Source organism: Macrobrachium nipponense, chromosome 18 (genome assembly GCF_015104395.2).
Source record: "Macrobrachium nipponense isolate FS-2020 chromosome 18, ASM1510439v2, whole genome shotgun sequence".
In the NCBI taxonomy this organism is placed as follows: Eukaryota; Metazoa; Arthropoda; class Malacostraca; order Decapoda; family Palaemonidae; genus Macrobrachium; species Macrobrachium nipponense.
In genome coordinates, this window is record NC_087211.1 from 65,995,606 (window position 1) to 66,011,732 (window position 16,127).

The 16,127-nt window shown below is 33.5% G+C and overlaps 1 pseudogene; it reads right to left on the reverse strand.

Annotated features, from left to right (window-relative positions):
- Window positions 1-2,674: 2,674 nt before the first annotated feature.
- LOC135197112 (arylsulfatase I-like) overlaps window positions 2,675-16,127 on the reverse strand; it is a 19,809-nt pseudogene continuing 6,356 nt past the window's right edge.

Here is a 16,127-nt window from a genome sequence, read left to right on the forward strand (position 1 = left end):
AGCAAACCAGAGGTACATCTTTATCTTTTGAACTGATGAAGCCACTGATGTCACTGAAAAGCTGAAATTCGTAGACGAAGTTGTACTGAAGTTATGGATTCTCCCGTGTCTCTTTGTTTGTCTGTCTGTTATCAAGGATATCCCAATAAGTTGTGAATGGATTCCTATGAAAGTTTGTAGAGGAGTTGACAATGGACAAAGGAAAAGTCGTTTAGAGTTTGGAATGAATCCGATTGGGAATTCAGGAAGTAACGTTGGTGGGTAGTGTTAACTCACTATTGAATGAAATTATGAAGTCATTGAGGAGTTCAAAATGGTCTTGAGTATAGCCAGATTATTTCTAGATGTTTACTTTGATGCTAATAGAGTCGCACGTTTTACGTTTTGATTTTGATCGTCAAATGGGGGCCAGTAAGAATGGAATAAAATTTCTGATTTCCACGAAAGGTCACGATGGAAAAATGTTAAACAAATCATTCTCTATGGTTAATCGAGCAGCTTTGAACCCATTATTATGAAGGAAATACCTCTTATCACAAAAACTTTCTTCCATGGCATATTAGATACGACTCATCTCATCAGTTAGCTAAATTAGGAGAAAAAGAAAAGAATTTGTTACATTCCAACTTCATGGCATCTGGGCCCTTCCGACTAACAGTTCCTACTCGGGAAAAACTGGTAACCTTGTTATTTGCGAAGTCGAAAACACGAGTTAAGTTTGGGAACTCAGAAATTGGTGCCTAAGGACCACATAATTTTCGGCCTCAAGGACTCGCTGCTGCTGCTGCTGCTGCTGTTGCAAAGTTCGTTTCCAAGACAGAGGAACAAATGGAAGCGCATTAGGCTTAAGCCGGCCGCTTGAATACTTCCCGGTAAATATTCTCTCCCGGGTGTAGTAAAGCCTTCCAGAGCAAAAATGAAACGGGTCCCATAAATCTGCCTTTGGATCGGCTCTCTACTTTTTTTTTTTTTTCTTCCGGAGTGCGTGCGTTGTTTGGGTTTTGCGAAGAGAAATAGCCGTTCTTCGGGAGTTGATGGGGGCGGAGTGAGGGAAGACGTTGAGACATTTGGCAGGAAGTGGGTTTTGGAAAAGGGGGAATGTTTTTTTTCTATTGCGTGTGGAATAATGAAGGAATTTGGAGACATGGACGCGAGAGGGGGGAGAGAATACATGAAGGGTTGGATACGTTTTGCTTTGTCGTAGAATTTTTTATTTTTATTTTTTTAACGGAAGGTTATGTAAAATACTGGTGAATCAGAATTTTGAGAGGAAAGCGTCCTTGCTGTGATTGCAGTAGTATGTTTCCGTTGGATTCACGACACAAAAAAAGAGGAAATTTATCACTATAGGAAGTAATCTTATCCCATCAATAACAACCTTACTCTAGATAATCGTGAATATTTTCTATACATCTTCATAAAATTATGTCTTGATGGAAACCATTATTTAAAAAAATTCTCACACACTTCTCATTTAAATTTCATTAACATGATGATACATTTAACTTTTCTCGAGGAGAGGAGAGAAGGAGAGAGACCTTGAGAGGAAGAAGAGAGAGAGAGAGAGAGAGAGAGAGAGTTTCCCCTGCCGGGAACAGATTCCAGGGAATTGCTGAAGTGTTTGCACAATAAGGGTAGTTTAATCATTTACTTGTACCTCCCTAATAAGCTGTGCAAACACGGTGGAACCAGACGAGCCGGGCATCATCGAGGGTGTATATAAGATCTCCAGTCACAACCCTTGTTTGAAAATGCAGTCGTATTTGTCTCTCAGACATGTTAACTTTATTAAACCAACACTGAATAATAGATTGGAGCCTGATTAAATGGGATTTTTTGTGTACTTGGATTGTCGCTGCTATTTGATTGGTTTCAGCTTCAGTTTGCTGCAGGGAAAATTTTATTATTATTATATTATTATTATATCTTATTATTATTATTATGTTTTTATAATTATTATTTATATTATTATGATTTATTTTTTTTTTGTTTGTTGTCTATCACAGACCTCCAATTCGACTTGGTGGTATTTATAGTGGGGGGTTCCGAGTTATTATTATTATTATTATTATTATTTATATTATTATTATTATTATTATTATTATTATTATTATTATTATTATTATATATAAATGTTTATTATTATTATCATTATTGTTATTCGACAGATTTCAGCTTCAGTTTAATAGAGATAAAAAACTGAATGCTTGATATTATTTGGTTAGTGAGAAATTGATGACCAGGTTGTCTTGGCAGAATTTTTTGAGGCACTCTCGAATAGTTTCTGGAGGAGAAAAGAGGGGAAGCAATTGTGTTTTTTTTTCTTTTTTGTCTATTTCAGTTATTGTTGTTATGATTGCTATTTTTTTATAAGGATGTAACATGTTAATTTGAATGATTTAATACGAAAATGGTTTATTCTGTGTAACAGTCAAAGGGTATTTTGAGTGCATTGTATATGAGGTTTGACTGTGTTTGATATTTGATGGTTTAATGCACGCAAAACCAAATGCATACATGCATACACATTATTTATATATATGTATGTGCACGTATGTCTGTATGTATGATTGCATAATTTAGTACCGTTCATTCAAATGCCTGCTAACTGCCGAATAAAAAGTATTATTTAGGCGCCTATGATACTTACCAAGGAACCAATAACAAAATACTGTAATAGTCTCACTTTATTGAAACAACAGTATACTTATTTCCTATCAAGTATTATAAGCTACAAAAAAGGTGAACATTCCCTGGGAAAGTGTTTAGAAGATATCACATCATCTAAAGTCGTCGTGAAATGGTAAGAAATGTTAATTGTACTCAGGATGTTTTTGCAACAGTTTGCTATTTGCTCACGCAAAGTTGATTTTGATTTAGCGTCTTGTTTTTCCAGCCGGTGTTGTTCCGTAAGGTATAATTATTTCCTCATGACGTGTCATCAGATACCTGTTTTTCATATGTTGTTTCATCTGACATCTGTTTTTCACATGGCGTTGTTTCGCCAAATAGGTGATTGCCAATGACGTTGTTTAACCATATAGTTTAGTTCGCGTGATGTTGTTTCACGCAATATTTGATTTCTTATGACGTTGTTTCGCCTAGTAGGTGAATTCGTCTGACGTTGTTTCACGTTATAGGTGATTTCTTATGACGGCGTTTCACTAAAAAAACTGATTTTCACATGACGTTGTCTCACCAAATTGCTGCTTTTCACATGATTTTGTTTCACCGAATAGCTGTTTTCACATGATGTTGTCTCACCAAATTGCTCCTTTTCACATGATTTTGTTTCACCGAATAGCTGTTTTCACATGATGTTGTCTCACCAAATTGTTGCTTTTCACATGATGTTTCACCAAACAGTTATTTCTCACATGACTCTGTTTCTCCAACTGGCTGCTTTTCACATGATGTTGTTTCACCAAATAGCTGCTTTTCATGCAATGTTGTTTCAGATACAATTTATAAACGAGGGACTGTGTTACCTACAATGTATTATTCACTTATTCATTCATTCATTCATTTAATTATTCATTTATCATTATTTCATTATTTATTAATTTATATATTTATCTGTTATTTATTGATCTATTTATGTATATATTTATCTATCTACTTTTTTATTAATTTCTTTCTTTCTTTATTTATTTATATATTTATCTGTTATCTATTTATCTATGTATATATTTATTTATCTACTTCTTTATTAATTTTTTTCTTTATTTTTTTCTAAATTTCTTTTTTCTTCATATATATTTATTTATTTATACATTTATTTATTTATTCATTTATAAGGCAATCAAATACTACTCCAGATACTATAGCAGACTACCTTGTACAAAACCCTCCAAATTATTTGGCTCGACACCACCCGGGGCTCCACGCGTCCCCCCAGTGCTGGGGTCCCCCGGCGGGGTTCTCCGGGGGAATGTCAGCCTTCACGTAGTCCTTCATGTAATGCTGAAGGATCGCCAGCAGGATTTGCACCACTTCCTTTCGGCTCTTGGCAACGTTGGTGCGCTCCTCGGGGTCGTCTTTATGACAAGAGAGAGAAGAAGAGGAACGGTTATATTAATATATATATATATAATATTATATATATATATATATATATAGATATATATATATAATAATGATTTATAAGATTGAAGCTATTCATATATATATAATTTACACATTTATATACTATTTTACTTATATAAAATAATATATATATATATATATTATATATATATATATACTTATACATATATAATATAATACATATATATATACACATATAGGCTGTTAATATATATATATATTATATATATATATATATATATATAATATATAACACATATAGATGAAAATAGAAAAATTGTATGTAAATGCAATACGTAAATTTTTGTAAATAGAGAGAGAGAGAGAGAGAGAGAGAGAGAGAGAGAGAGAGAAATTTGTATGTAAATACAATACGTGAATTTTGTAAATAGAGAGAGAGAGACTATTTCCTAGCCCTTTCTGTTATCAGCCACCTCTTCGTAAAAGTATGGAAGCCCTTCCCTACATATACAATATAAATCTGAGAAAAAATATCCCTTTAAGTTATGAGGACAATTCTTTAGCCGTATATTTCTCCCAGTCAAAGAAATATGGACCATTAATAGTTTGGGTACCGTAAGTTACATTCTGGTCTTTAATTCTTTTGCGCACTCACATTTATCACCGAGCTATTACTAAAAAAAATATCTTACGTAAGATTTTATTGTGAGAGATAAGACTTATCCTTAATAGGTTTGAGATTAACGAGAACTTGCCCCTTACCACTCGAGATAATAATTGATTATGGGGCTCTGCTTTGATAAGTTTATGAGATTGACTAGCCACAGCACTGTTTTATATAATATATATATATATATATATATATATATATATATATACACAATATACATATACATATATATATCTACATATATATATATATATATATATATATATATATATATATATATATATATATATATATATATAATGATTATAATCACATTTGGTTCATTTGGTACCGCCCGTGCCTTTCAATGACTTATACTATATATAGATATATATATATATATATATATATATATATATATACTATTATACTATATAATATATATATATATATATAATATATATATATATAATGTATGTCTGCATTCATTTTCAAATTGGATTAATTCTTACCCATTACATGGTACAGCCTGACTGTCGTATTCGCGGTCAGGAAATGCTCAAGGGTCCTGAACTGGCTGATGTTTAACTTCAGTTCTCCCAGTGTCAAGCCATCGTCTACGCCCCTCCACCCTTTCTCAGGAGAAATTCCCTCCGCGGAGTCCTTTTCCGTCTCGGGATGTTCCCGAGGTGGGTCGGTTTTTTCATCGTCGTTTGTAATGGTTTCATTTTCCTCTGTTGTTTTCTTTTCAGAGGAGTCAATTCCGTTAACGCCAGCCACGACTACAAATGGTCCTTTGTGGTTTTTACGGGGTCTGAATATCTCTTCTTTTCGTGGGGTTTCTTTTCTTCGCCCTTCTTTGTCTTCTTTTATTGGGTCAGCTTTTCGTGAGTCATCTTTTCGTGGGTCATCTTTTCGTGGGCCATCTTGTCGTGGGTCCTCTGTTATCCGGTCTTCTTTTCCTGGGTCATCTATTTCTGCCGTCGTCCTGTCATGCAATGATTTATACGCCTCGGTAGTTTCATCACTGGGAATTCCTTTTCCTCCTCTTCCTTCTTCTTCTCCTTCTTCTTCCTCATGACGCTGACGTGAGTCATGCTCCTGATCCTGGGTCGCGTTGAAGCCCTCCGGGGGAGGGGTCCAGTCCCCCTCTCCGGGATCCCCTAACAGCATCTTGTAATTTCCCATCCTGCGAGGTAAAGATAAAGTTGGAATCATTGCTCCGACAAGATTGCTTTAGCTTTTAGTGTTTTATTCGTTTTCATTAGGTTAGTGATTGGTTTTGGTTTCTGTGGAAATTTTGATGACAGTTTTACGGTTTCTGAGTAAATTTTGATATAAGTGCTGTGCGTTTGAATACATTTTTAAGGTTCTGTTTGGCTTTTGAGACTATTTACATTGCCGTGTTCAGGTTCTGAGGGAGCTAAATGTCAGGATTTATGAAGGAAATCGAGTCTTAACTCTTAGTGCTGAATAAAATAAAAATTATACATCTTACCTTTTAAGGAATTATAATGTTAAGGTGTGCGTTTTTAAAAGAATTAGAAACGCTCCTCTATCTAATTTAAATGGCATAGCAAAATAGACTTCAGGCATTGAAGATGCCTTTGCTGGACTACTTAAAGTATTTTTTTTTTTTACTGTGAATCACTGTCTCAAACATTACCTCTTTTGAGTGTTAATATACCGTTTAAACCTTAATCAATCAATCGGTAATATTAGATTTCACGCAACTTCTTGTCATGGAAGATGTCCCAGGTAGGGCTCACAGTTGACCCACTTTTATCTAGCTTTATCTAGCCGCCGAAAGAGGCGGTTCTACCCAAAATGTCCCAGATGACCCATATAACATAACCAGCGGTCTATGTGACAGCCATTGGTTCAGGAGAGGGACGATAGAAATCTTTCGATCTTACTCGATTAAACAGTTATTTGATTCATTCATTTATTCGTCCTTTCATCCGTCTATTCCTTAGTTCTTCCAGTTATTCGCACATTCAGTTTTTCACGAATTCAGTTGTATGAACGGCATAGTTCATCCTTCAAATATTGCTAAGAAGAACAGGTTGCGTGCACACCATAGCAGTAATGCTTGATAGAGCCATGTGTCTTTCATTCATTCATTCACTCTTTCTCTCATTCATTCATTCATTCATTTATTCATTCATCCATTCATTCACCCTGTCATGCATTCATTCATTTATTCATTCACCCACCCAGTCTTATTCACTCTTTCTCTCATTCGCTCACTCACTTATTCATTCATTCATTCTTTCATTCTTCACGTATTCATTCATCCATTCATTCACTCATTTATTCATTCTTCACGTATTCATTCATCCATTCATTCACTCATTTATTTATCGATTTACTCACTCATTCATTCTTTTATCCATTCATTCATTCTCACACTCATTCATTCACACTCACTCATGATCTTTCATTCATTCACTCAATCATTCTCACACTCATTCATTCATTCACCCACTCACTCATTCTTTCATTCATTCACTCAATCACTCTCACTCATTCATTCAGTCACACATTCATTAATTCATTCATTCAGTCACACATTCATTTATTCATTCACCCACCCAGTCTCATTCACTCTTTCTCTCATTCGCTCACTCACTCTTTCAGTCATTCATTCATTCATTCTTCACGTATCCATTCATCCATTCATTCACTCATTTATTTATCGATTCACTCACTCATTCATTCTTTTATCCATTCATTCATTCTCACACTCATTCATTCATTCACCCACTCACTCATTCTTTCATTCATTCACTCAATCACTTTCATTCATTCATTCATTCACACATTCATTAATTCATTCATTCAGTCACACATTCATTCATTCATTCATTCAGTCACACATTCATTCATTCATTCATTCATTCATTTGGTAAACTTGAAAGATTGCTAGGGGATTGTTCCTTACCTGAGGCCAGCTTTAAGTTCTGTCGTCGTGTCGATGTTGTACACCATTTCGACTCTGGGAGAAGGTGCCCCAGTCGAGATGGTTGCCCACTGGTCGTACCCGTGGGTATCCTCGGGAGCGACGCCCCCTCCCAAGGCGGCGATGGTGGGGAACCAGTCTGTGACGTGTATCAGGCTTAGAGCCGATGCCGAAGAGAGTGTCAAAAGAAATTAGAAGCAAAAAAAAGATAAAATTAAAATAAAATAAGATAATTAAATAAATAAATAAAGAAAGAGCGTTTAGTTTATTTTTGGGAGACTTGAGGAGCTAGTTAGGGTGTTTTGCTAGAGTGACGACGTCTTATTAGGATTATTAAAACTATATATATATCTATATATATATATATATATATATATATATATATATATATATATATATGATATATGTGTGTGGGTGTGTGGGTGTGTATGTATGTTTGTATGTTTGTATGTATGTATACACGCAATATTTTAATGTATATTGGTTTAATTTAGAAATAAAATTGCATTATGAAATGTATTGCGATAGAAATAATGACATCTTAGTTTAGCTTTATCCTAATGTTTTGGATACACTTTTTACTAAAAGCCATTATAATCTGAAAGGAAATGAATTAAAAAATTTTCGTTCCCTTTTGGGATTCGAACCCTCTCCGGTCCGGCTTCCATCGCCTTTTGCCTTCAAAAGGAACCATGACATCTATTCCATTATTATTGTGATTCGCATCTCTTTTATTTTGTCATTGGAATTCCTATAAAACATTTGGAGAGAGAGAGAGAGAGAGAGAGAGAGAGAGAGAGAGAGAGAGAGAGAGAAGTTTGTCATTGATAGCCTTCATATATATAACTTCATGTAACTGATGTCCCCAATATCTTGTCCGTAGCGCCACTGGACTCCTACATTTCCTACACCATGTACTAGAAGAACTTTAAATCTTACGGAATACGTAATTGAAATTCCTAGTATTTCTCTATATATTTTATCGTACCGTTGAAATTCATTGCTTATCTTATCCTTGCATCAGAACATCTCCTACCATGTAATTGAAATTCCTGATAAATATATATGTTTTTTTTATCAACTTAGAATTTAAACCCATTCCACACCTTATCATTCTTTCATTACAATACCCTTCACCTTCTTAGCTTTATATATTTACTTAAAGATGAAATACTCACTCATTAGATACGACCCCTTTCCTTGAGAGAAGGGGGGAGTGGACGAAGGCCGGCCCCCTGGTGCCTCCCTCCCAGAGGGTCGCCTTGTTGCCTCTCAGAGGCCAATTGTTACCAGCCACTGATATTGGTCCCCCGTTCTGAAATTATATTATAATGTATATTATATATATATATATATATATATATATATATATATATATATATATATATATATATATATATGGATATGGGAAGCGTTGCTATCAACCAACATACAACCAGGAGCTGAAGGAGACGCCATGTACCAGTAATTGTCCATTTATTAAACAAGCTGACGTTTCGAGGACACAGCCATCATTTTCAAAGCTGAAAACGTAATTATAATATATAAAAGATTAAGAATTAAGTAATTTACAATTTAAAAAAATATTTACACTTTAAAACAAAAAATTAAAAAAATTAAAAATTTAAACAAAAATCTAAAATGCAACAGACAGAATGAAAGAAATAGACCGCTACCTTCAGGGCGGGAACCAATGGACCTAATGACATAAAAAACAGAGACAGGGGCACACTCAAGAACAAGGTACAGTGTTGTGGAGGTAGTTTGATTGTTTAAAGGAGGAACAAGTTCTTAATATATAACGATTCGGCTATTGCTAATTGATGAGTGAGGTGGCTCTGGAGAGAATTTTAAAATGTTTATATTCAATATCTTTTTTACATTTTTTGCATGATCGCGTATATTAGAAAATTCAGGATTAGTTAATTTATTGCCTGTTCTGTAACTAACTCCCCGATGACAATCAATTCTACTTTTAGTAGGCGACGAGGGGAAGCCCCCACATATTTACCACCTTACATTTGGGGCAAGTATATAAATAAACGACATTGGAAGTCATCAAGGAGCTTAGTCTGTCTTTATGTTTAAAAAGAGAAGCAATGGTTAACGGGTTCTTTGGTATAATTCTAACTGTTAACTGCGGAAGGTGTCGGTGAATAAGGTCATTTAACTGAACATAAAAGGACTTATCATGAATAAAAGGAATACTGAAGTAAAAATGCCAACTTGGGTACAGTAGGAATATTGGCATTTTACTTCAGTATTCCTTTTATTCATGATAAGTCCTTTTATGTTCAGTTAAATGACCTTATTCACCGACACCTTCCGGCAGTATAACAGTAGAATTATACCAAAGAACCCGTTAACCATTGCTTCTCTTTTAAACATAAAGACAGATAAGCTCATTGATGACTTCCAATGTCGTTTATTTATATACTTGCCCAAATGTAAGGTGGGGAAATATGTGGGGGCTTCTCGTCGCCTACTAAAAGTTAGAATTGATTGTCATCGGGGAGTTAGTTACAGAACAGGCAATAAATTAACTAATCCTGAATTTTCTAATATACGCGATCATGCCAAAAAATGTAAAAAAGATATTGAATATAAACATTTTAAAATTCTCTCCAGAGCCACCTCACCTCATCAATAGCAATAGCCGAATCGTTATATATTAAGAAGCTTGTTCCTCCTTTAAACAATCAAACTACCTCCACAACACTGTACCTGTCTTGAGTGTGCCCCTGTTCTCTGTTTTTTATGTCATTAGGTCCTTGGTTCCCGTCCTGAAAGGTAGCGGTCTATTTCTTTCATTCTGTCTGTTGCATTTTAGATTTTTTTAAATTTTTAATTTTTAATTTTTGTTTAAAGTGTAAATATTTTTTAAATTGTAAATTCTTAATTCTTAAGTCTTTTATATATATTATATTATGGACAATTACTGGTACATGACGTCTCCTTCAGCTCCTGGTTGTATATATATATATATATATATATATATAGTAATATATATATATATATATATATATATATGTATGTATATTATATATATATATATATATATATATTATATATATATATATATATAATAAAAACTATCACCTTCATAAATCACAATTGTTCTGTGCATTAGCACAGTTGATAACAGGACCTCCTTAAAAGAGGTTGGAACATAGTGGAGATATTATTTAGAAAAAAAAAATCACCAGCTTTCCTGGACTAATTGTCCTCATCGTCATCGTAAAATATATATATATATATATATATATATATATATATATATATATATATATATATATATATAGTATATATATATATACACACACAAACAATAACAAACATACATCCGTAGAAAATATAATGATGGTATTATTGTAGTGACCACGAGGTCTTCAGGGCTTCAACTATGGTACCCACAGCTTCGTCAAAGCAGATACCATTCCTGAAAGAGAAGGAAAAGAGTTACATTTTTTTTTTTTTTTTTGTTTTTTTTTTTTTTTTTTTTTTGGTTAAAGTCAACTGTATGACAAGATAATAACAATTTTATTTGAAAGAATGAAAATGGATCACTGAATGACAAAGTATCTCTCGTACCATATGGGATACTTTAGTTTTATTCTTATAACTTTTTACCTAGAGAGAGAGAGAGAGAGAGAGAGAGAGAGAGAGAGAGAGAGAGAGAGAGAGAGAACTCAGGCTAGCAGAATTAGGAGGTCTTAGAGAAGAGAGAGAGGAGAGAGAGAGAGATAGAGAGAGAACTCAGGCTAGCAGAATTAGGAGGTCTTAGAGAGAGAGTGAGAGAGAGAGAGAGAGAGAGAGAGAGAGAGAGAGAGAGAGAGAGAACTCAGGCTAGCAGAATTAGGAGGTCTTAGAGAGAGAGAGAGAGAGAGAGAGAAATTTCAAGAATAGCAGTATTGTTAGGAGGTAATCCACACACTACACACACACACACACACACACACACACACACACACACACACGCACAGAGTAATGTATTTCAAAAACATTAAAACCTCCGTAGTACCCAGCTTAACCCTTCGATCTCTGTCTTTAATGCGTTTAAAAGGTTTTATATAATTGTCGGGAACTTGCAGAGGTCCGTGGACGCTTTGGAAAGGCAGGTACAGGAACATCGGTTCTTCTGGGTTCCTGGATTCCAGGAGGTCCACTGTGTAGGATGTGAAGGCGTACTGGAAAGGATTTAGTGAAAAAGTCCAAATACTGAGTACTGGAAAAGATATTTGAAAAGAATGTCTAATGGGTAGTACTGGAAAAGGTTAAAGAAATTGACTGTAAGTACTAGAAATATTAGGAAAATTTTAAAAATGGAATACTGGAAGGTATTTTTTAAAAATATGATACTGAGTAATGAAAAGGATAAAAAAAAGTTCTGACCTGGAATACTGGAAAATACGAAATAGCTCTATAATGAAGTACAGGTAAAAATTATATGAAGATCCAATATGCTTAACTGGAAATTATTTAAAGAAAAGAATAAAAAAACTCTAACATGGAGTAATGACAAAAACTTTAAAAAACTGTTACATTAATTACTGGCAAACGTGAAAAAGTTCCAAAACGAGTTGCAGGTAAAGATTAAAAAAAGCCCAAGTTGTTTTACTGGAAATTATTAAAAGTATGGCCTTAAACGGAATGCTGAAAAAGAATTAAAAAATGGTCTACCACAAAAATGTCTGACATGAAATTCTGGAAAACATACAAAAAAATTAAACATGGAGGTCTGGAAAACATTCTGAAAAAGGTCTAAACACGGAGTTATGGAAAAGGTTCGAAAAGATTTAGAATGGAGTAAAGGAAAAGATTCTAAGAAGTTTTAACTTGGAGACCCTAAAAAAAAAGAGAACAAAAAAGAAAAAAAAATTGTCTGTGGAGCCGCTAAAAAAAAAAAAAAAAAAAAAAACAAAAAAAAAAAAAAAAAAAAAAAAAAGCACGGGCTTCGAGTACTGGAAAAGGTTAAGAGATGACTAACGTCGATGACTCAAAAAGAAGAAGGAAAAAGTCTAACGTGGAAAACTGGAAAATACGAAATAAAGTTTGGCATAAACTACTAGGAAAAAATTAGAAAAAAATTTACCTTAAGAATTTCCTATTGTGTTTCTGAAGATATTTATAGATGTTGTCATTCAGCATTTAGGCATTGAATAACATACCTGCATTTATACTGTTCGTTTTTTAATGACTTAACTTATTTTTATCTTTGTTCGGCGGTGCAAAATATGATTCTTAACTATTTAATGTTGGATGTGACGATATATACATGTATATATATATATATCTAGAAATTATCTATTCTAGATATATATAGTTCTATATTATCTATATATATATATATTATATATATAGAGAGGAGAAAGAGGGAGAGATAGAGAGAGAGAGAGAGAGAGAGAGAGAGAGAGAGAGAGAGAGAGAGAGAGAGAGAGAGAGAGAAACTGTTTCGACAAGAACACTTATTATTTATGATGTTACTGTGTTTTGAAAATGTTTCATGGAAACTTTCTCCTGAGAGAGAGAGAGAGAGAGAGAGAGCGGGGGGGTTGTTGAAGGGGGGGGGGATAGGAATAATATCACCTACCGTTGAATAATCGCCTCTGACGCTGTATTCCACCTCAGTGTTGTTCCTGAAGTCGTAACCTTGCGTTTTTGTAGCACCTGTTTAAAAAGAAAGGAAAATCTCCATTATTCCAACTAACCCTTTTATTTTGAAAATTGATTATTATTAGTTATCAATTAAAAGCGAATTGCATTACGCCCTTGGGAAATCCGAGCACCCTCATCCAATAAACCGGTTTCTATAATATTCTGAAATATTTCCTTTGCATTGAATGTCTTACCATTCTTGAGTAACTTTTTCGGGAAAATGTGAGTGAATAAGGCTGAGTTTTGTGCCTGTTTGCGCATGTGCATTGGCGACGCAATGAGAATTCTCGTCCAAAAAAGGAGATATGATAAAATGAAAATTCTCGTCCTAAAAATTAAAGATGATTTACATATAAGAATTTTCGACCTAAATGAAATATGATAAACAAAAATTCTCGTCCTAAAAATTAAAGATGATAAACAGATAAGAATTTTCGTCCTAGAAATAAAATATGATTAACATAGGAATTCTCGTATTAAAAATGAAATATGTACACAAGAATTTTCGTCCTAAAAATGAAATATGATAAACAGATAAGAATTCTCGTCCTAAAAATGAAATATGATAAACATAAGAATATTGGTCCAGTTTTAATAAATAGATTGATCAATTCAGTAATTCCTTTATTCATTTATTCATGAAGCTCATTTGTTCCCAACTTTGAGAGAATGTGTTCAAGTCTTTGGGAAACTGAAGCTGCCAAAAAAGTGAAAATTCAATATTAATTCAAAATAACTGAGTATATCAATAAATACGATAAAAAAAGTAATATTAATGACACCAAAGATCTGTCAATTTGTTATAATAATAGAAAAAAAGGGTACGTTTTTTTTCTTTTTTTTTTTTTCTTTCTTAAAAGACACCCCAAGTCTGCAGAATAAAAAAGATTGGTCACGTGACACTCTGTAAAGTGTAAACACTGCTTCTTTTACAGTTATTGTATCAGCTATGGTGTGTGTGCTAGGAATTATCATTCTCTGTCTACTATACTATCCATGCAGAATTTACCTGTCATCTTTACTAAATGTAATATTTAGCTTGCCATCGTCACACATACTTATATAAATATGCATATGTATGCAAATATATATATAATATATATATATATATATATATATATATATATATATATATATATCAAACAAGCTCACAGTCATAAAATGCACACACATGTATATATATATATATATATATATATATATATATATATATATATATATATATATATATATATTTGTGTGTATGTATATATGTGTGTATGTGTGCCATTGTTAGTGTGACTCTTTGTGAGTTATTTTTTTTACAGTCAAGTTTCTTGCACATAAGGTGATATCTTTCCCGTTTCAGAAAGGAGAACGATGTGTGTGTGTGTGCTAACGTATACATTGGTGCATAATTAAAATGTCATACATATGTATGGCCATATGGGCTCTCGTGATTGCTATGGTATTGCAGAGAAGGTTTAATTTGAATTATAATGAGAGCTGAATCTCAGTTCTACAAGCGCGCGCGTGCGCATGCACACATGCTTACATAAATACAGTTATACACGCACAGAAAAGTCTCGGTGTCATTGATAAATATGTATAATATATATTATATATATATATATATATATATATATATATATATATATATATATATTATATATATATATTATACTTCTATATATGCTTAGTGTAAAAAAATGTGCGGATACTTAAAACACTACGGTAATATAGAAGAGGAGCGATGTCGTAAATCTAAACATGACTTTTATTACTCTTCCAATGTTAATATCACTCACCGAAACAAAAACTTAATATATGCATACAAATTACGTCTATTCTACGTTCTTGGTTATTTGCACCGTAAAAAAAAAGCGACGAGAGAGAGAGAGAGAGAGAGAGAGAGAGAGAGAGAGAGAGAGAGAGAGAGAGAGAGAGGGGGGTTTACAATATAAGTTTGATTTCTGATAATCTCCATCGGGAGAATTGACTAGCAAAAAAAATATTATATATATATATATATATATATATATATAATATATATATATATATATATATAGACCTACATTTTGAAGAAATCTCACGGTTGCCGTGGCAGCTCCTACCTATGAAATATTTGCATAGCATTGCCTGTGTAAACGCAGGTACTTTTCGGTCTGTGTACAGAACTGGGTAGACGACCCTTCCCTTTGTTTTTTCTGCCAGTGTCAACAAGCAAGGTTGTGTACAGACCTTCATGGCTAAGTCACGATATATCGTTTTTCCTCCCTGTTTGTTTAAAGGAATTGGTCGCTGCTTCGATAAATCGTCCGTCCGTCAGTGATACGGTTCGTTTTATGCATCAGCAAATAATGTAAATTACTTCTCCATTAATTACTCGTCGCTTATTCGGGGAGTAAACCTACAAACTACATTGTTGTTGTTGTTGTTGCTGTTGTTGTTTTGGTTGGGGGGTAGGGAAAGTCCTATGGAAGAGCCTCAAAAGTTCTGAAAAAGGTTTTTCGCGTTGAGTTAGATACAGGAATTTTAGTATAGGATATTTTTTTATTTATTTATTACAATGAAAACGTAAAAAGAAACAAAAACAAATAATGTGCACGTTAGGCAGTGTAGAACAATTATTTCTAATAAATAGCGCGTATTTATTTTCATTTTCGTTGGTGAAATAGTGCTCTATTTAAATGACCATAGATTTTAGCACGCTCCTTTAGGTATATACATAAGCTGGAGGTCGAATCACGCCTTGTTTTCATTTTGCATTTCGGGATGTCTTGAGCGCTTATGAGATATTGCACCTTTGTTCTATGATAAAATACAGGTAATATG